This window comes from Pinus tabuliformis, chromosome 2_2, assembly GCF_031772625.1.
Source record: "Pinus tabuliformis cultivar Carrire ecotype Pingquan chromosome 2_2, CPIR1, whole genome shotgun sequence".
NCBI lineage: Eukaryota > Viridiplantae > Streptophyta > Pinopsida > Pinales > Pinaceae > Pinus > Pinus tabuliformis.
Window position 1 is genome coordinate 551,319,554 of NC_142300.1, and position 20,918 is coordinate 551,340,471.

Consider the following 20,918-nt stretch of genomic DNA (forward strand, 5'->3'; position numbering starts at 1 on the left):
ACTGACATGACATTCTCCTGACTCGGCTTCTCCACCATTTTAGCCAAACCAAAATCCCATCCAGAATCCAGCAATATATTATATGATTTAACGTCCCTATGTACTATTAGAGGGGAAAAATCATGATGCAAGTAGGATAGACCCTAAGCAGCACCAATAGTAATGTTATAACGAGTAGGCCAATCCAGGGTTTCCCCTTCAGAATTATGAAGTCGTTCATACAAGCAACCATTTGGCATGTATTCATACACTAACAGATTAGAATCTGAACTAGAGATGCAACAAAGCAGCTTGACAATGTTGGCATGCCTAATCTTCCCTAAAGTGTCCACCTCTGCTTGAAATTCCTTGTCTTGGCCCAACTACAGTTTCTTGTTGTTCCAGATCTATTTCACAACAATAATAGTGCCATCTCCCAGTGTCACCTTGTACACTTTTCCTGCACCTCCACTTCTGATAACATTATTTTTTGTCAATCTCTTCAAAATGTCTGATTCGTCGAATTCCAGCCTATGAAAGGGTGTGAGTTTCCAAGAGAGTGTCTTTGATTTAGCTTGAGAAAAATTCTTGTATGTCTTATACAGGATACCTATAAGAATCAAGCAGACTATGACCACCACAACAATAACCGCAATAAATAGACAAAATGCTCTCTAATTTTTCTGCTTAAAGGCACTAAGTAATCAACTTGAGAGAATATATCCTCCTCTACTACTATTATGGTGCTTACGGTATTTCATGAGCTAGTGCCTATATAAAAATACACCATCAATCTTGGAATAATATTACATCTAAGCCTCATAATGGCCTTGAATGGCATAGGAGGTTTGATGGAATTGATTTCAATTATCCATCAATGATTATGAATCCAATGATATATTGATCACTTTGTGTGAAGTCTCTGTGGTAAACAATCTGGAGACAAGCTATTTACCTAAGATATTTTGCAGCTGGGCTACTAAAATGTCCTATTATACAATATATTTACTGATTAAGGGAATGAAAATCTCGAATGATTGTCTCTAGTCCATTGTTTATTTTGAAAGTTATGCTACAGCATAAAAACTCCTATTAGTGCAGATATGGAGACTCTCAAATTCTGGTCCTATGGTGAGCTGTTACAAAATTGGACTGCTATCCTTATGTATTTGCTGAAGACCCAGTGGTCCTATTATTTGTATGAACCCAAATGATTCTATGCAAGGAACTAATGAAACTCTTCCATTGGGGTAGACGCATTTCCGGTTTGGAACAAACCAATAGAACCAGTTATATCTCGTACAGTTGTATTAATCAAATGCTCCTACAATCCTACAAGGGAAAGAGCATCATTGAACAATGCTTCCGATATTGGTGATATAATAAAGATAATAGTCACATGTCTAAAGCAAAATCATTGCCCTGGAAAGGATACATGCTATTGTGTGTAGAAGAGAAAGCATATGTAGAGTTGGACGTAAAAGCACTGGGATTCCTCTTGAGATGGGGAGACAAAGTGGTAGCTATCGCCTTCCTAGTTTCTTCATCTGGGCTGCAGAGAAGCATCATTTCCACAACTTCCCTCATGAAAGGACTATTTATGGGCAGAGTGCTAGTGCATAGTAGAGTCACCCTTAACATCAGCATCATTTCTTCTTTATGTGAGTCTGCTATGCGTGAATCTAGGACTCCGTTAATGTCAATGTTAATCTGATTCCAAACCATCTAACAATACCCAAGTCATCTCCAAATTTGACATCATTGAGTTTCTTGTCAGTCACAAGCTCTAGCAGCACCACACCAAAGTTGTATATGTCCCTCTTCTCATTCACTTTGAGGGTGTAAGCATACTCTGCACACATATCAATCAGTTGAATCAATTGGCTACAATTGTGTTTTTTCTATTGACACATTTGGTTAATACAAACATATATGTCATATCATTATCCGTTTAACTGGAAAGTCTTACCTGGGGCAATATAGCCATATGAGCCTACAACTACTGACATGACATTCTCCTGACTCAGCTTCTCCACCATTTTAGCCAAACCAATATCCCATCCAAAATCCAGCAATATATTATATGATTTAACATCCCTATGTACTATTAGAGGGGAACAATCATGATGCAAGTAAGACAGGCCCTGAGCAGCACCATTAGCAATGTTATAATGACTAGGCCAATCCATGGTTTCCCCTTCAGAATTATGAATTTGTTCATACAAGAAACCATTTGGCATGTATTCATTCACTAACAGAATAGAATCTAAACTAGTGATACAACAAAGCAACTTAACAATGTTGACATGTCTAATCTTCCCTAAAGTGTCCACCTCTACTTGAAATTCCTATCTTGGCCCAACTGCAGTTTCCTGTTGTTCTAGATCTATTTCACAACAACAATAGTGCCACCTCCCAGTGTCACCTTGTACACTTTGCCTACACCTCCAATTCTGATAACACTATTTTTTGTCAATCTCTTCAAAATGTCTGATTCGTCAAATTCTAACATGTGAAAGGGTGTGAGTTTCTAAGAGAGTGTCTTTGATTTAGCTTGAGAAATATTCTTGTATGTCTTATACATGATACCTATAAGAATCAAGCAGACTATGACCACCACAACAATAATCACAATCAATAGACAAAATGCTCTCTAATTTTGCTGCTTAGGGGCACTAAGCAATCAACGTGAGAGAATATATCCTCCTCTACTACTGTTATTGTGCTTACAGTATTTCATGAGATAGTGCCTATATAAAAATACACATCAATCTTGGAACAATATTACATCTAAGCCTCATAATGGCCTTGAATGGCACAAGAGGTTTGATGGAATTGATTTCAATTATCCATCAATGATTATGAATCCAATGATATATTGATCACTTTGTGTGAAGTCTCTGTGGTAAACAATCTAGAGACAAGCTATTTACCTAAGATGTTTTGCAGTTGGGCTACTAAAATGTCCTATTATACAATATACTTATTGGTTAAGGGAATGCAAATCTCGAAGGATTGTCTCTAATCCATTGTTTATTTTGAAAGTTATGCTACAGCATAACAACTCCTATTAGTGCAGATATGGAGACTCTCAGATTCTAGTCCTATGGTGAGTTGTTACCAAATTGGACTGATATCATGATGTATTTGCTAAAGACCTAGTGGTCCTATTCTTTGTATGAACCCAAATGCTTCTATGCAAGGAACTAATGAAATGCTTCCATTAGGGTAGACGCGTTTCCGGTTTGGAACAAACCAATAGAACCAATTATATCTCGTACAACTGTATTAATCAAATGCTCCTGCAGTCCAGTAAGGGAAAGAGAACCACTGAACAATGCTTCCGATATTGGTGATATAATAAAGATAATGGTCACACGTCTAAACCCAAATCATTTCCCTGGAAAGGATATATGCTATTGTGTGCAGAAGAGAAAGCATATGTAGAGTTGGATGTAAAAGCACTAGGATTCCTCTTGAGATGGGGAGACAAAGTGGCAGCTACCGCCTTCCTAGTTTCTTCATCTGGGCTACAGAGAAGCATCATTTCCACAACTTCCCTCATGAAAGGCCTATTTATGGGTAGAGTGCTAGTGCATAGCAGAGCCACCCTTAACATCAGCATCATTTCTTCTCTATGTGAGTCTGCTATGCGTGAATCCAGGACTCTGTTAATGTCAATGTTAATCTGATTCGAACCCATCTAACAATACCCAAGTCATCTCCAAATTCGACATCATTGAGTTTCTTTCCAGTCACAAGCTCCAGCAGGACCACACCAAAGCTATATATGTCACTCTTCTCATTCACTTTGAGGGTGTAAGCATATTCTGCACACATATCAATCAATTGAATCAGTTGGCTAGAATTGTGTTTTTTCTATTGACACATTTGGTTAATACAAACATATATGTCATAGCATTATCCGTTTAACTGGAAAGTCTTACCTGGGGCAATATAGCCATATGAGCCTGCAACTACTGACATGACATTCTCCTGACTCATCTTCTCCACCATTTTAGCCAAACCAAAATCCCATTCAGAATCCAGAAATATATTATATGATTTAACGTCCCTATGTACTATTAGAGGGGAACAATCATGATGCAAGTAGGACAAACCCTGAGCAGCACCAATAGCAATGTTATAACGAGTAGGCCAATCCAGGGTTTCCCCTTCAGAATTATGAAGCCGTTCATACAAGCAACCATTTGGCATGTATTCATACACTAACAGATTAGAATCTGAACTAGAGATGCAACAAAGCAGCTTGACAATGTTGGCATGCCTAATATTCCCTAAAGTGTCCACCTCTACTTGAAATTCCTTGTCTTGGCCCAACTGCAGTTTCCTGTTGTTCCAGATCTATTTCACAGAAACAATAGTGCCATATCCTAGTGTCACCTTGTACACTTTTCTTGCACCTCCACTTTCGATAACATTATTTTTTGTCAATCTCTTCAAAATGTTTGATTCGTCGAATTCCAGCTTGTGAAAGGGTGTGAGTTTCCAAGAGAGTGTCTTTGATTTATCTTGAGCAAAATTCTTGTATGTCTTATACAGGATACCTATAAGAATCAAGCAAACTAAGACTACCAAAGAAATAACGCAATCAATAGACAAAATGCTCTCTAATTTTTCTACTTAGGGGCGCTAAGCAATCAACTTGAGAGAATATATCCTCCTCTGCTACTGTTATGGTGCTTACGGTATTTCATGAGCTAGTTCCTATATAAAAATACACTATCAATCTTGGAATAATATTACATCTAAGCCTCATAATGGCCTTGAATGGCAAAAGAGGTTTGATGGAATTGATTTCAATTATCCATCAATGATTATGAATCCAATGATATATTGATCACTCTGTGTGAAGTCTCTGTGGTAAACAACCTGGAGAAAATCTATTTGCCTAAGATGTTTCGCAGTTGGGCTACTAAAATGTCCTATTATACAATATACTTACTAGTTAAGGGAATGAAAATCTCAAAGGATTGTCTCTAATCCATTGTTTATTTTGAAAGTTATGCTACAACATAACAGCTCCTATTAGTGCAGATATGGAGACTCTCAAATTCTGGTCCTGTGGTGAGTTGTTACCAAATTGGACTGATATCCCGATGTATTTGTTGAAGACCCAATGGTCCTTTTCTTTGTATGAACACAAATGCTTCTATTCAAGGATTGATGAAATTCTTCCATTGGGGTAGAGATGTTTCCGGTTTGGAACAAACCAATAGAACCAGTTATATCACATACATTTGTATTAATCAAATGCTCATGCAGTCCAACAAGGGAAAGAGCATCACTGAACAATGCTTCTGATATTGGTGATATAATAAAGATAATGGTCACATGTCTAAAGCCAAATCATTGCCCTAGAAAGGATATATGCTATTGTGTGCAGAAGAGAAAGCATATGTAGAGTTGGATGTAAGAGTACTGGGATTCCTCTTGAGATGGGGAGACAAAGTGGCAGCTACCGCCTTCCTAGTTTCTTCATCTGGGCTACAGAGAAGCATCATTTCCACAACTTCCCTCATGAAAGGCCTATTTATGGGCAGAGTGCTAGTGCATAGCAAAGCCACCCTTAACATCAACATCATTTCTTCTCTATGTGAGTCTACTATGCATGAATCCAGGACTCTGTTAATGTCAATGTTAATCTGATTTTGAACCCATCTAACAATACCCAAGTCATCTCCAAATTCGACATCATTGAGTTTCTTGCTAGTCACAAGCTCTAGGAGGACCACACCAAAGTTGTATATGTCACTCTTCTCATTCACTTTGAGGGTGTAAGCATACTCTACACACATATCCATCAGTTGAATCAGTTGGCTACAATTATTCTTTTTCTATTGACACATTTGGTTAATAGAAACATATATGTCATATCATTATCCGTTTAAATGGAAAGTCTTACCTGGGGAAATATAGCCATATGAGCTTGCAACTACTGACATGACATTCTCCTAACTCAACTTATCCACCATTTTAGCCAAACCAAAATCCCATCCATAATACAACAATATATTATATTATTTAATGTCCCTATGTACTATTAGAGGAGAACAATCATGATGCAAGTAGGACAGACCTTGAGCAGCACCAATAGCAATGTTATAATGAGTAGGCCATTTCAAGATTTCCCCTTCAGAATTATGAAGCCGTTCATGTAAGCAACCATTTGGCATGTATTCATACACTAACATATTAGAATCTGAACTAGAGATGCAACAAAGCAGCTTGACAATGTTGGCATGCCTAATCTTCCCTAAAGTGTCCACCTTTGCTTGAAATTCCTTGTCTTGGCCCAACTGCAGTTTCCTGTTGTTCCAGATCTGTTTCACAGCAACAATAGTGCCATCTCCCAGTGTCACCTTGTACACTTTTCCTGCACCTCCACTTCCGATAACATTATTTTCTGTCAATCTCTTCAAAATGTCTGATTCGTCGAATTCCAGCCTGTGAAAGGGTGTGAGTTTCCAAGAGAGTGTCTTTGATTTAGCTTGAGAAAAATTCTTGTATGTCTTATACAGGATACCTATAAGAATCAAGCAGACTATGACCACCACAGCAATAACCGCAATCAATACCCTGTATTGATGATTCTCAGATCCCTTTTTCTGTTGGAAGCATGAAGGAAGCTTTAATGGCCCACCTCCACACAGGCCAGGATTGCGAAGAAAACTTTCATCATATGCCAGATTATTGTAACCAACAGGGACAGAGCCAGACAAGAGGTTTCCAGACACATTAAGAAAACTCAACTTGAGATTGTCTAATTCAAGGGGTATTTCCCCTGAAAGCAAATTGTTTGAGAGGTCAAGGCTGTTAAGAACTGGCAGCGACCCAAGAGATGCGGGAATTGAACCTGTGAGGCTGTTGTTTGCAAGGTTAAGCTGAGAAAGCTCTTTCCATGATATTATTGTCATAGGGAGTACCCCATTTGACATATTGTGGTCAAGTGAAAGACGTTGCAGTGACGATAATTTAGTAAGTTCCCCTGGAATAGTACCTGATAAACTGTTGTGACTGGCTAAAAAGCTGCTGAGATTCCACAACTGTGAAATGCTAGAGGGAATACTTCCACTGAATTGATTGTATGATATCTCCAAAGCCCACAGATTGGCTGCTTTTGTGATTTGGGCAGGAATTTGGCCCTGGAAGGCATTGTTTGTCAAGGATAATTGTCCAAGGAGTGGAGAACTCCATAGTCCCAGATGAACCTCACCGCTTAGTTGGTTATTCTCTACTCGGACAGTGGTTAGGTTAGGACAATTTCCTAGAGACCTAGGTAGTCTTCCATTAAACTTATTATCATATACAATAAAAGCTACCAGTACTCCACCTGCACAGACATTCTGTGGAAGAGGACCTGACAGCTCATTTGTTGATACATCAAACTCAACAAGTTTAGAAACCATCCCAATTCCCGGGGGCACTAGTCTTGTGAGCTTGTTGGTAAAAAGCTTGAGGTGGACTAAATTAGTAAGCTTATCAAGCCCAGAGGGTATAGATCCAGAGAGATGGTTGTTGTTTAATTGCAGTGTCTCTAGGTTTCTCAAATCTCCAATCCCAATGGGGATGCTTCCATTGAGCTCATTGATAGACAGATCCAAATTCACAAGCCTCTTAAGATTGTTGATATTGTCTGGAATTGGTCCAGATAAATTGTTATAATATAGAATCATATCTGTCATGTTTGAAAGGGCCATCAATTTTCTGGGGATCCTGCCCGTCAAATGATTCTCTGAGAGGTCCAAATGCACCATATCTGTTATATTTCCTATTGACTCTGGAATTTCTCCTACTAAATTACAATCTGTCATCCACAACTGCTGCAGCCTTGACAAGTTCCCAAGTTCAAGTGGGATTACTCCTTGAGACAGAGGGTTGTAGGCCAGTGTCAAGTTTTTTAACGAAGAGAGATCTCAAAGTTTTTTAACTAGTTAATGATGTGTCCAGGATGCTTTTTTTTCTCTATTTTTCTTATATAGACAAAATGCTCTCTAATTTTGCTTCTTAGGGGTGCTAAGCAATCAACTTGAGAGAAAATTATTTGTTTTTGTTAAAAAAATTTCCATATTCACAAATTGGATTATCACTCTGTGATCTGCATGAACTAATTAGCGACCAATTTCTGGGTGTAGGTGCTTGATATCGAACATATTAGAAAAGATGTGAAGTGTCTCACAATGTATATTTTTGTAATTGGACTTGGCATTTGTAGTTTACCTGTGCAGGAGCAATGGAAGAGTATCAGTGGTGTAAGATGAATTTTCATGAGGTGGAGGCTTTGGTTTTACTCTTTTCTGCAAGCAATTACTTTCTTCCATCGTTTTTGAATAAAATGAGAAAATTGAAAGTCCTCATAGTATTCAATTACAGGTCCAAGAGAGCCACAGTGAAGGGTCTGCCATTGCTATCATCACTCACTCAGCTCAAGACTATTTGTTTGGAGAGGTTGATTGTGCCCCCACTTCAAGAGCACAGTAAAGTCTTACAGAACTTAGAGAAGCTATCTTTGAGCTTATGTGAAGGGCTTGGAAATATGTCCAGGTTCAATGGCATCCAGTCGAATCTAAAGCTTCCCATAATGCTAGATTTTAACATGGATCATTGCTGTGATTTGGAGGAGTTTCCCCTTGGCATTTGTGACATGTCTTCAGTTCAAAAGTGGTCTATCACTAACTGTCACCTTCTTTGAAAGTTACCTGATGATTTGGGGAGGCTCAGTTCTTTAAGAATGTTAAGAATATCTGCATGTCTAGGTCTAAAAGAGCTTCCAGCATCTATTGGAAAACTTGGGAAGCTGGAATATATAGACATTTCTCTATGTGAGTGCTTGAAAGAACTTCCCGAGGAAATAGGGCAGCTAAAGAAACTCGAGGAGCTTGACATGAGAGAGTGTTCTCAGTTGAGGAAGCTGCCTAAATCAGTTGGAGGGCTTAAATCTCTAAAGCATGTTATATGTGATGAGAAGATTGGGCAGCAATGGAATCGTCTGAAGAGTTGTTCTTCTACCATGGATCTTAGAGTTGAAATTGTAGAAGCACACTTCAGCTTGGATTGGCTGGATGGTTAAGATCTCTCTTAAACATGATGCCAAGTGCAAGTAGACTGGTAAGATATCAAGATATAAGCTTAAAGTTTCCTTTTAATAACATTTGATTCTCATATGGGTGTCTGTTCAATGTTAGCAGATCCTCATATGGGTGACTCTTCAATGTTAGCAGTGCATATTTTTTACATCAAAGTGTATCTTTTTTGGACAAATTTTCAGTTTATGACTTGCGCTCATCATGGCAAGGTTTCTGTTGTGCAGGATCAGGACGAGTGCACACTGCAAACATGTTATCCATGTTCCACTGGCATTATTGGCCCTTCAGAAATTAGTTATCCAAAGTTTTTGTGTAGTGTGTCTAGTCCTGCTAGTATAGCTAAATAAATAATTGTAAATAATATATAGCTAAATAAATAATCGTAAAGAATATAAGTGTGTATCTAGAGTCCTCATCATGGTAAAAGTAGGGTGTCTAGTTGTGATCGTAACATTAAGGACCTTTTAAATATTGTATTAAGAGTAAATCACTTTAAATATTCTGTTTTAAAACTTTAAATATTGTGTTTTAAGATTAAAAGTTCACTTCAACTTGTGGATAGAAGTGAGTAAGGACAATTTTTTAATGGAATGGTGATGTGTGTAAAAAAATTCAAAATTTGGTTTGTAGTTTTGATGTGTTATGATAATGTTCTATTTATATTAGATTAGAAGTTTTTCTTTTTTAATGGGACTCTGGTTATCATCACAATCACTAAACCACCATCAACGCTATGTATTCCTTTTTATGCCTGTTTTTGTGAATAGAAAAGCATTTTGAGATTCGTGAACATTATGATTTTGATAATTGTGATTTGAAAAATCCTTTACTGCCAAGTATTCATTACATTCATCTTCATAAGCCATAAAACAAACGTTGTGATTGCACTTTAAAGCATATTAGTTCATGCTTCAACAACAAAATATGTGTTTGATTGGTTTTTCTACCCATAGAAGTTGCACTTATGGTTATAGTTGTATACATGACAGGTGCAAACACAATGTAAAGGTCTGCCACTTGCTCTGAAGGTGATAGGAAGCTCTTTGCATGGTGAGCCTCGTCCAGTGTGGGAGAGTGCCAAGAAGAAACTATTAAATGGTGAATCAATATCAGATTATCACAAAGAAGGGCTTTTCAAATGCCTAGAAGCTAGTATTGATGTCCTGGACGAAGAAGGGATTTTCAAATGCCTAGAAGCCAGTATTGATGTCCTGGACGAGGAAGCACGAGAGTGCTTCTTAGACCTGGGGTCATTTCCAGAGGATAGAAAAATCTTTGTGGATGCATTATTGGATATTTGGGTTTATGTGCGAAAGATGGAGTGGCATGATGCTTTTGTCATCTTGCTAGAACTTGCAAGTAGAAATCTATTAAATTTAACAAGTAATCTCAGGTAAGTTTATTTTCTTCTGGTTGTTGTGTTCAAGCTCTTTGACCTCTGCTTCCTCTATTTTATACATTGTTGTTTTGATAATTGGGCATGTAGGAGTCAAGCAATAAATTATGGAAGTCCCTATGAGTTGTATGTTTCCCAACACGATGTCATGCGAGCCTTGGCCCTAGATATGGCATCTCGAGATAGGATAGTTTGCAGGAAGAGGTTGCTTATGCCTTGAAAGGAGGAGAGTTTACCATGGAAATGGGAGTTGTTCAAGGATCAATTGTTTGATGCTCAAATAGTTTCCATTCACATAGGTGGGTGATGTTAGCAATTTGATTGGAGTGTGATTTGAAAAAGCCTTTACTGCCAAGTTTGTTGAAGGTTAGAGGTTTTACTGGACTGTGTTTGAAGTCATTTGGAGATGGTGCAGTTATGTAGAAACTTATAAAGCCAAGTCACCAATGTTAATGTGAAGGTTGTGTAAGTGGGCTATTCGCCTTCTGTGCATTAGCTAAATTCCGCTACGCTGCTAGGCTATGAATGAATTGGATACAATAACTCACGAACTCTTTGCAAATACACGCTCTTTTATCATTCTGTGTGTTTCTTTGTAGATCCCCACATGTTGTAGAATTGTAAGGTCCTTGATGCCTGAGAGGAAAGTAGACATCTATGTAGATGCCATCTTAAGAGTTTGAATGCAGTGAGTTTCTGGTTTTTGTGTAAAATATATATAATTCAAATCATAATCTACATAATGTAATAAAGACAACCACAAAAATCTGTATTTTATTATTATATCTTATATCATCTAGAAACATGTAAATATCCTAATATCAACATCATGATCATTTGACAACCTAAATAGCTCAGATGCTTTATTAGCAAAGTCCAATATATTCATCATGTCAAAAAAATTGCCAACATCAACCGTATGAGGAAACACAAAAAACGTTAACCATCTCTGCATCTTATTTAGATTTTCCCATTACCATGTCGTCATTGTTCCTCATTTTATGCCTTACGATGTTTCCTTTGCAACATCTAGTGCAAATGCTAGTCTTAATTTATCGCTTCATTCTTGCTACCTGGAATGATACTCGGATACATAGATGAGTATAATGATTGAGTGGAAATGATACTGTTGCATATGGAAAAGGTGTCTTCGTGTTGATAGTTAACATTGTATGTTTTATCCAAAGCCCATGTCTATTGTTTGATGGAAACCTTTTAAAGATAAGTGTGAAAAAACATATTAGTAACAACACTATGTGAAAACATGGTGAGAAACTTGAGTGTTTTGCTAGCTGAATTGCAAACTTGCATTAAGAAAATGTGATAAACTCTCAGGTCGTTTCATTCCTGTATAAGACTTGCCCTTTGTAGGTGAAATTGTTCACATGTTTAGTTTGTTTTATTAATGTGAGTTTATGTTTTTTTATATTTTCATTCACGTTGTTTCATTGACGTTTATTTAGTTTTTCCATTTCTTTTATTTCATGTTATATATTTTTAATATATCGAATGTGTTATGTACATTGTTGTCGTATACATGTTATGTGTTTATATCATACATACGTTGTATTTTGTATTTATAATATATAATATAAAAACATGTTATATTTATTATATTTATAATTATTTATTTATATAAATTTTGTAAATGAAATATTTATAATATTTATGTACAATTAATATAATAGTAAACATATATTAAAAAAATCATTTATTAAATGTACAAATTTTCTTTTTCAAAGCACATAGATTCTAAAATGATACCACATGGAATTTAGGTGGACCAAGAGGCAAAATAATGTGTACATGTTGCCAACATGATGAAAATAACTCAACTCAAGCAACCATGTTTAAATAAATGTGGAGTTAGAAGTAGGAAATTTTTCTATGTTTGGAAAGCAAGTAAAATGACAAAGATAATGGAGCTATCGAGACACTTAAAGTAAGGAAAACAAGCTAATAAATGAAGGACCCGAATTTATTATGAAAAGACAAAACAAAAAAGGGGAGTTGTGGCAGCTATAATAGTACCTCAAAATACACTCCAATATTTTTATTTTTATTTTCCACTGACTAAATTACATTTCATAAGTGGCTCTTCACATGAATGAGCCATATTGCTATGATATAGGTTTAAACATTAACCATGTTTTCCTTTGTAATAATGAATATACAGGTTGACTTTAAACTCCTACACAAGGCTCTCTCATCTTATAAACACATATGTCTTTAAGATCACATGATACTTTAAACTCTTACTTAAGGCTTACTCATCTTATAAACACATGCATCTTTTAGTTGTTTGTAACCTTTCCAAAATAATTCTCGGTCTATGGTTTGGACTTGTGGATTATTAGAACATAATTTCCCTTAAGACCATTATGGTCCTTTAACCACCATGATCTCCAACCTAAATATCAACCTATACACATGTTGTTATACATATATTTATTCATGCCCTTACCAAATTTATACAAGGGTTGCTTCATATATATATATATATATATATATATATATAGATATAGATATAGATATAGATATAGATATATATATATATTATAATTTATAATTGTGCCCCCTTTGTTCCTTTATGATAAGGATTGGCACCATCTTTGTTTTATAATCTTTAACCATGACCTATAATATTGATTTAATGCACTATTTGGTTTCATATTCATTTGATTTATAGTCATATATGAGTTTTTCCTTACCCTCCTTTTTGGTGGTGTATGATACTAATGTGGGGACCATGTCTTGGCCACATGGTTTGATTCTATTGAACCACGTAAAGCTCCCCACCTAACCTCACATGGCTTCACATGGTAATGTGTGCATTTTAGATCAATGGTCTCAATTTGGTTTGGAAAATTGATGGTGCTCATTACAAGGGTTTAAGTTGATGGGCCTCATTTATAGGTAAATAATAGGGTCCATTTGGCCTACCTTCAACCTATATTTACCTATTTGCTTACATTTAATGGCATATTTTTTATTATTATGTGGTTATCAGGAAGACCAGAGGATGATTATATTATCTTGTTCCCAAATGCGGTTAATGTGAAGGAAAAGAGTGCATTAGAATGCATTTACTATGTAGAGATTCATTCGAAGGAAGATGGAGAAGATGTAAGAGGATAGTATCCTATATTTACTCATCCAAATCTTGACCTGCTCCCTACATTTACTCACTTCCAGTTCGAAGATCCACTGACAGCTGATGAACTCAAGGACTACAAGGAGGAAGATCCATATTTTTAGGACTTTTGGAGGGAAGGAGGTTTCCCCTTAGCCACTTTTGTATCAATAAGCAATCCTAAGGGCTTATTAGGATTCAAATGCTTGCATAAGGATAGAGACTATTAGGAGCTAAGAAGTTGTTATTCCCATTTCCATTTCTGATGTACTAGAGCACTATTTTGCATTAATTAAAAGCCTATTTTTGATCCATAGCTAAGTTCATTTCATAGGGTTGAGTCCCCTTGGGTTAGGGCCCAACCCAGAGGATCTAGTCTCTCTTACTTGTATATTTCTTTTATGCATTTCCTTTCCTAGCAATATTTTCCTACTTTGTTTAGCAGACTTGTGTATAAACATTACTTGTGTAGGTCTTCCAATCACTTCTCTTATGGGATTCTTGGTTGGGGATATAGTATTGGCAAGCCAAAAATATATAGTTTCTTTCTCTTGCAATAGTTAGGTCTTTTGAGCACTTCGGTGCACGATGTAATGGTGAGGGCGGTGCGCTGTAGCACCCCCCACCCAGGTTCAAATCCTGCCGCGGCAGGCGAGTATGATGTATGAGTCCCACCCCAACTTACAAAAAAAAAATAGTTAGGTCTTTTGATTTGCCTCTTTTTACATACTTTGTTTTCGCACATCTAGTGATTAAGTAGCAGTCTTCTTTGAGCCTAGAAAGCATAATCTCTTATGGATGTAGGTCTTGTGCATGTTACAAGTCAATTGTATTTTGATGTAGTATATAGATTTTAAATAAAATTTAACTCATCCTTTCTTGGTTAGTTTCATTTTTCTGCAATTTATCTATTAGTTTGGCACTCTTTTCAAGTTGCAAAAGAATAATTTGTCTGGTGTGTAGGTACTACTATTGTCTTTCAAGGTTTGAATTTTAATTTCACACTTCTCCCACCTTTACCCTCTTTCTTCTCACCTTACAACTCCCCCAAAACATTGTCCGCTAAGAACACAATCTTGGGTTATTAAAGGCCACAATGTGCATTGGTTTTTGTGCAATATGGGCCCCTGAAGGGTACTAGGCTTGGAAAAGCCCTCACACAACCTCCATTTACCCTTTGATACCTTTCCGTAGCCTCAGACTACCTTTACCACTCTCTAAATCCTCACGGATCAAATCTTGTAGAAAAACAGAGCAATCTTGTAGGAATCTTGTAGGAATCTTGTAGTAATCTTGTAGTATCTCATAGCACAGTGTAAACTTGGTCAGAATTGCTCCTAAAGCTTGATTTTTTCTTCCTAGCATTGAATAATGTTCCCTAGGCTCTGATACCATGATTGAGGGAGACCAAATACCACATAGAACTTTCATTTTTCCCATTGCAAGGCATTTTTGCAACTAGGGTTAGTGGACATATTTATGAATTTGGCAATACAATGATGGTTTTCTTGATTATCTCACAAGATGTCAAATGAATTATGTCACTAAGTCTACCATATTTAGAACACAATGATTAAATATTGATTACATGTTTTCCCCTTATGCAAAGTTGATAAGGATTTCTTTCTTTGATTTCTGCTTCTTAATCTAGGGTTTCAATTCCAAGCATTGTTATTCCAGTGCATAGACTAGGCTTCCTTTATATGTAACATTTAAATTTTGTAAATAGGTTAATGTCTATGTTTCCACAAGTAGTGTAGCCTTTACATTCCTGTAAATAGGGTTAGCATTTACTTTTTATCTAGTATCATTTCCATTCTTTTGCGAAGAGAGTAATATTTCCATTTTTTCCATTAGAATAGAACTTTCCTTTCATGTAATTTCTTTCCTTTCTAATCTAGAATTAGTTGATATAGTGGTCTTTTTCTGCCTTGGTATATTCCATTGCTTGAAAGTGGCATGAGTAGAGCTTATCCTATTGTGCATATAACATTGGCACCTCTTAAGTTTGTACGAACCCTAGTTTGATAATTAAATCTAGTAGCCTTGGGAGTTGCAATACTCTTGTTGCAATACTGAGGCTCACCACTTTTTGGCACCATTGTTGGGGAGGTGTCCAAGTAGGTGTTTTTTTTACTTAGAAGTTTCCTTCCCTTTTCATCTTTTTATTGTTTTGCATAAGTAATGTTTGATCTGAAAAAAAAAACAAAACAAAACAAAACAAAACAAAAAAACAAAAAAAAAGAGAAAAACACAGAAAGTAAAAATTATTTCATGCCTCATAGGAGTAGGGATAATCAAGAGAAATTCCTACCAAAAAACCCCACCCCTTCTAGTAGTCAACCATCACTCTTCTTTAGTGACTATGAACATCCTAATCTAACCATAGAAGAATTGGAGAATCCCTTAAGTAAGCATCCATAAATCTTTAAAGAACCCATAGGGGAGGAAGAACCTATATCACCTACCCAAAACATGGTTGAATATAAGAAAACTAAGCTCTTTCCTATCTGGGAAACTAATGGGGAGGCCAGGATGAAGAATATAAGCCCCACTACTCTCCCACACTTCCATGGCTATCCCTAAGTACCCTAATACATTCATGTTCAAGTTTGTTGTGGTTTGTAGAACTTATGATTGTACTTCTGATGAACAAAAGCTGAAGTTGTTTCCTTCCACCCTCAAGGATGCAACCTTACATTGGTTCATGAACCTGCCTAGAGGCAACATCACTACCTGGGCACAAATGTAGCAAGCCTTTAATCAGAAGTACAAGGATTATTGTAGGTCTAGGGAGACAAAAGAGAATATCCTTAGGATGGTGCTAAGGCTAGATGAGTCCCTAGAAGATTGTGAGGAAAGGTTCCAACTCAACTATAGAAGGGCTAACTGTACCCTTGACCCTGAGTCACTGAAGCTTGTACTCCTACGAGAGATTATGTAATGGAGACCCTTAATATGTTGTCTGGTGTAGATATTTGCTAGTTTACCTATGGAGACATCAAGACAGTATTCAAGAATCATTCTAGAGCTGCAACAAAGAGGGATAGGTCCAATCAAGGCTCGATGAACTCTTCTCCCTCCATTTCGACCATCAAACATGAGATAGGGAATATGCAGAAGACTTTAAGAGTGATATGTTGCACACTTTTTCCTTATAGATGGATATTATGCAGATTAGAAGAAGCAAGAGGAGGCAAGAAGGGCACTAGCTATATTTTTCCCTAGATGCACCAAGAGGCACCCCGGAAATGAGTTTCCACTGGATGCCACAAAGGTATGCTCTGTTTGTGAGGAGAACCTTGAAACAGAAAAATGTTTGTCTCTTCCAGGTCTGAAGGTTGTATACCAAGGGGCAAAAAAATGCTTGGAGTAGCTTTGCTTCATCAATCAAAGGAGGCCACAAGACCCTCAACCATACCAACAAGGCATGTAAGCTACACATTATCCTTCTTTCAACCCAAACTAGAATGTACCCTTTTAGCCTTGGTGTCCTATAACTCACTCATATTTTTCCATGCCTTCCCCTTGCTTCTATACTACTCAGTGTCCTCCTCGGCTTGTCAATCCGCCCTTCCAACCATACCAACCTCAACCTCCTCAATGGGGCAACCCTTCACAATGATATACGCCCTAAGCAACCCAACCTCCTAACTTGTTGCCTCATCCTCCATCTCAACCACAACTACCCCTTAGTAACCCACCTAAGCAACCTTAGATGCTTACCCAACCAATGTGAGCCCGAACAACAACCAGGTCCAACAAGTCGATATTGGGGAAACATCCTATTCTACTTATGTTATAGAAATCTAGGAGATCAAGCTTAGGTATGGGAAGGTACTTCTAGATGCTCACCCACCTTCTCCACCTAAAGATATCGAAGAAGAGAAGGAATATAGTACCCCTCAATCCAATATACCTCCCTGTCCTGAAAGGTTGGTCCAACCTAAACAACACACCCAGAAGAAGCTGAACTTTTGGGAGAATTGAAGAACCTATGTGTTAAGATGTCCCTTCTCTAGGCCATCAAAGATTTCCCCATTTACAACAAGCTTATCAGGGAAGAGTGTTTCAAGAGGCCTAGAAGAATAAAAAGAGATGCCCCCACTATCAATTTTGTTGGGCAGTTGTCTGATCTAATGCTTGGGAGGGTTATCTCCCCAAAGTACTTGGATCTTAGTAGCCCAATAGTGGATGTGCACATTAAATGTATTGTAGTCCCCAAAAACTTGATTGACATTGGGGCTGTAATCAATGTCATGACCAAGGAAACCATGTTGAAGCTCAACCTCCAAGGATCCTTAAGGAAGAACACTATAGTGGTGCAACTTGTAGATAGATCCATAGTAGCCCTTGAGGGATTTATTGAGGATGTGATGGTCTCCATCGAATCCTAGGAATATCCCATATATTTTTCTTTTCATCCAGCCCAAAACCAAGTTTAATGGGCACCATCTCATTCTAGGATACCTTGGTTAGCCACTGCTAATGCTTACATTAGTTTCAGGGTTGGAAACATGACCATTAAAAATGGGCATCTCACAAAGTAGCTTGTATTATATCCTCCTGCTCAACCCTCTATTGAGCATGATTTACTTATGTGGGTAGAGGAAGAGGGAGTGGAATATTTTTATCAATCATCCCTCTACCCATTTTTCACATTAGACACTACTATAGGAGGTAGGCAGTCAGATGAGGATGACCTTATTGTTCACTTCTTGCATAATCAACCTCCTAATGTCATACAAATTGATAAGCTAGTGGAAGAATCATTAGTGAAACCTGAGAAAAATCCATGGGTTGAACTATTTACAACCAATTCTGATCCAGAACATGCTAAGGTTATGGAAATCAATCCATCTATTACTCTAAAATTCAACCCTTCCCTCTCAGCAGAGCAAGAAGAGAAATTGTGCACTATATTGAGACAACATATTGATGCCTTTGCTTGGGACTATAAGGAAATGAAAGGTGTACATCCCTTAGTTTCTACCCACCATATTTAAATTAAGGAGGGATGTAAACATGTGTGCCAACCCTAGAGGAGAATGAACCCTACCTTTAAGGATATTGTGAAAGAAGAATTGCAAAAACTATTAGATGCAGGATTCAACTACCCCGTTTCAGATAGAAAGTGGGTATCCCCTCTTATCATAGTACCCAATAAGAATGGGAAGTGGAGGATCTATGTTGAGTATAGGGAACTCAACAAGGCTACAAATAAAGGCCATTTTCCTTTGTCCTTCATCGATCAAGTTTTCGATGGCCTTGCAAGGAAGATTTTTTCTCTTTCATTCTTGGATGGATTTAGTGGATATAATTAGATCCAAATAAGCCTTGAGGATCAATACAATACCACCTTTACATGCTCGCGAGGGAATTTTTCCTATAAACTCATTCGATTTGGCTTATGCAATGGCCCTGCCACATTTTAGGGGGAAGTTTTGGGTATTTTTGCTGATATTTTCCATGACACAATTGAAATCTACATAGATGACTTCACCCCTTATGGAAATGTTTTCCAGGAATCTCTTTCCAATATGTGAAAATTTCTAAAGAAATACATTTAAATTAATATTTCACTGAGTCTCGAAAAGTGTGAATTTTTGGTGAATGCAGGGATTGTCCTAGGTCACTTCCTTTCTAAGGAAGGGATCCAAGTTGACCCTAACAAGGTCATCATCATCAAAAGGGTCCTTGTCCCTAAAAAACAAAGGGATGTTAGAATTTTTCTTAGGCTAGATTGATATTATAAAAGATTCATTAAGGACTTTAGAAATTTGGCTTCACCTTTGTTTTGATTGTTGACCAAATATTTAGATTTTTGTTGGACTAATAAATGTCAAGAGACATTTGAAGAGATAAAATAGAGATTAACCACTACACCAATTCTTAGAGGTACTAATCGGGCATTGCCTTTCCACATCCACATAGATGCATCAAAAAAAGTTGTAGGATAAACTTTGAGATAAGTGGAAGACAAATTCCTTTATGCCATATATTTCATTAGTAAGAACCTCTCCAAAGCTAAACTTAATTACACAATTACTAAAAAAAACTCTTAGTTGTTGTGCACTCCTTCAACAAGTTTAGGCAATATATAATTGGATACCAAGTATTTGTTCATACTAATCATGTAGTCATTAAATACTTAGTGAATAAATCTGATGTTAATGCTAGGATCATTATATGGTTATTATTGTTGCAACAATTTGATCTAATCATTGTTGATAAGCCAGGGAAATAAATGAAATTTTAGATTTTTTGTCAGAGGAGATGATAGATGACCAACTTCCAGATGACACCTTTTGTCTATTTCACTACTATGTCCTTGGTTTGTTGGGAGGTTCCCCCTAACCTATTCTCCAAGGAGAAGAGAAGAATTGTTAGGAAGAGTGCCCCTTTCACTTGGATTGGGGGGAATCTCTTCAAATTTGGACTAGATTAGATCTTGAGGAGATGTGTGAGGGAAAATGAGGTCTTTAACATCCTCTCAGCATGTCATGATGGACCCTATGGGGGCCATTTTGTTGCTAAGAGGACAACCTTCAAATTCCTCCAAGTTGGCTACTATTGGCCTACTCTACACCAAGATGCTAGAAGATACACTGTTAGATGTGATGAGTGCCAAAGGATGGGAAAGCCTACACCCAAGGATGAGATTCCCCTGTAACCTCAAGTGACTCTTGAGCTATTTGAGAATGAGGCATGGATTTCATTGGGCCAATTGATCCTCCATCTAGACAAAAGAGATACATCATTATGTGCACTGATTACTTCATAAAATGGAATGAAACAAAAGAAATAAAGGAAACAACTGAGTAGAAGGTGGAAAAATTTCTAAGGGAAAATATCTTTTACAATTTTGGATTTCCAAGGGAGATGGTCACCAATCAAGGAGCTCAGTTTACTTCAAATCTGATTAAGGGCATCATGGAGCAGCATCATATAAAACACAGAAAATACACTTCCTATCTTCCTCGGGAAAATGGGTAGGTGGAGGTCACAAACATAGCTTTGGATAACATCTTGACTAAATTTTTCAGCAACAACAAAAAGGATTGGGTAGCCCAACTTGTAGAGGCCACTTGGGCCTATAATACCACTTGGAAAACTACCATTGGATTCACCCCCTTTGAGCTATTTTATGGAAAGGAGGCTTTGTTTTCCATTTAGTTTGAGTAAAACACGTTGAGAATGGCAACACATTTGGATTTAGACATCACTGCAACTCAATAACAAAGGTTTCTCTAGCTCAATGGTTTGGATGAGTTCAAATTGCAGGCTCTCATGCCTACTGAGG

The 20,918-nt window shown here is 37.2% G+C and overlaps 4 pseudogenes across 1 annotated transcript; 2 read left to right on the forward strand and 2 right to left on the reverse strand.

The window, feature by feature from the left end:
- Positions 1–1,661: 1,661 nt before the first annotated feature.
- On the reverse strand, positions 1,662–2,168 carry LOC149193821 (leucine-rich repeat receptor-like serine/threonine-protein kinase BAM2 pseudogene; annotated as a pseudogene).
- Positions 2,169–3,352: 1,184 nt separating this feature from the next.
- On the reverse strand, positions 3,353–8,069 carry LOC149193822 (uncharacterized; annotated as a pseudogene).
- Positions 8,070–8,238: 169 nt separating this feature from the next.
- Positions 8,239–9,359, forward strand: LOC149193823 (putative disease resistance protein At5g66890; annotated as a pseudogene). The gene is made up of 2 exons (XR_016254998.1): positions 8,239–9,108; positions 9,311–9,359. The product of XR_016254998.1 is annotated as a putative disease resistance protein At5g66890 (transcript).
- Positions 9,085–20,918, forward strand: part of LOC149193824 (uncharacterized) — a 98,043-nt pseudogene continuing 86,209 nt past the window's right edge.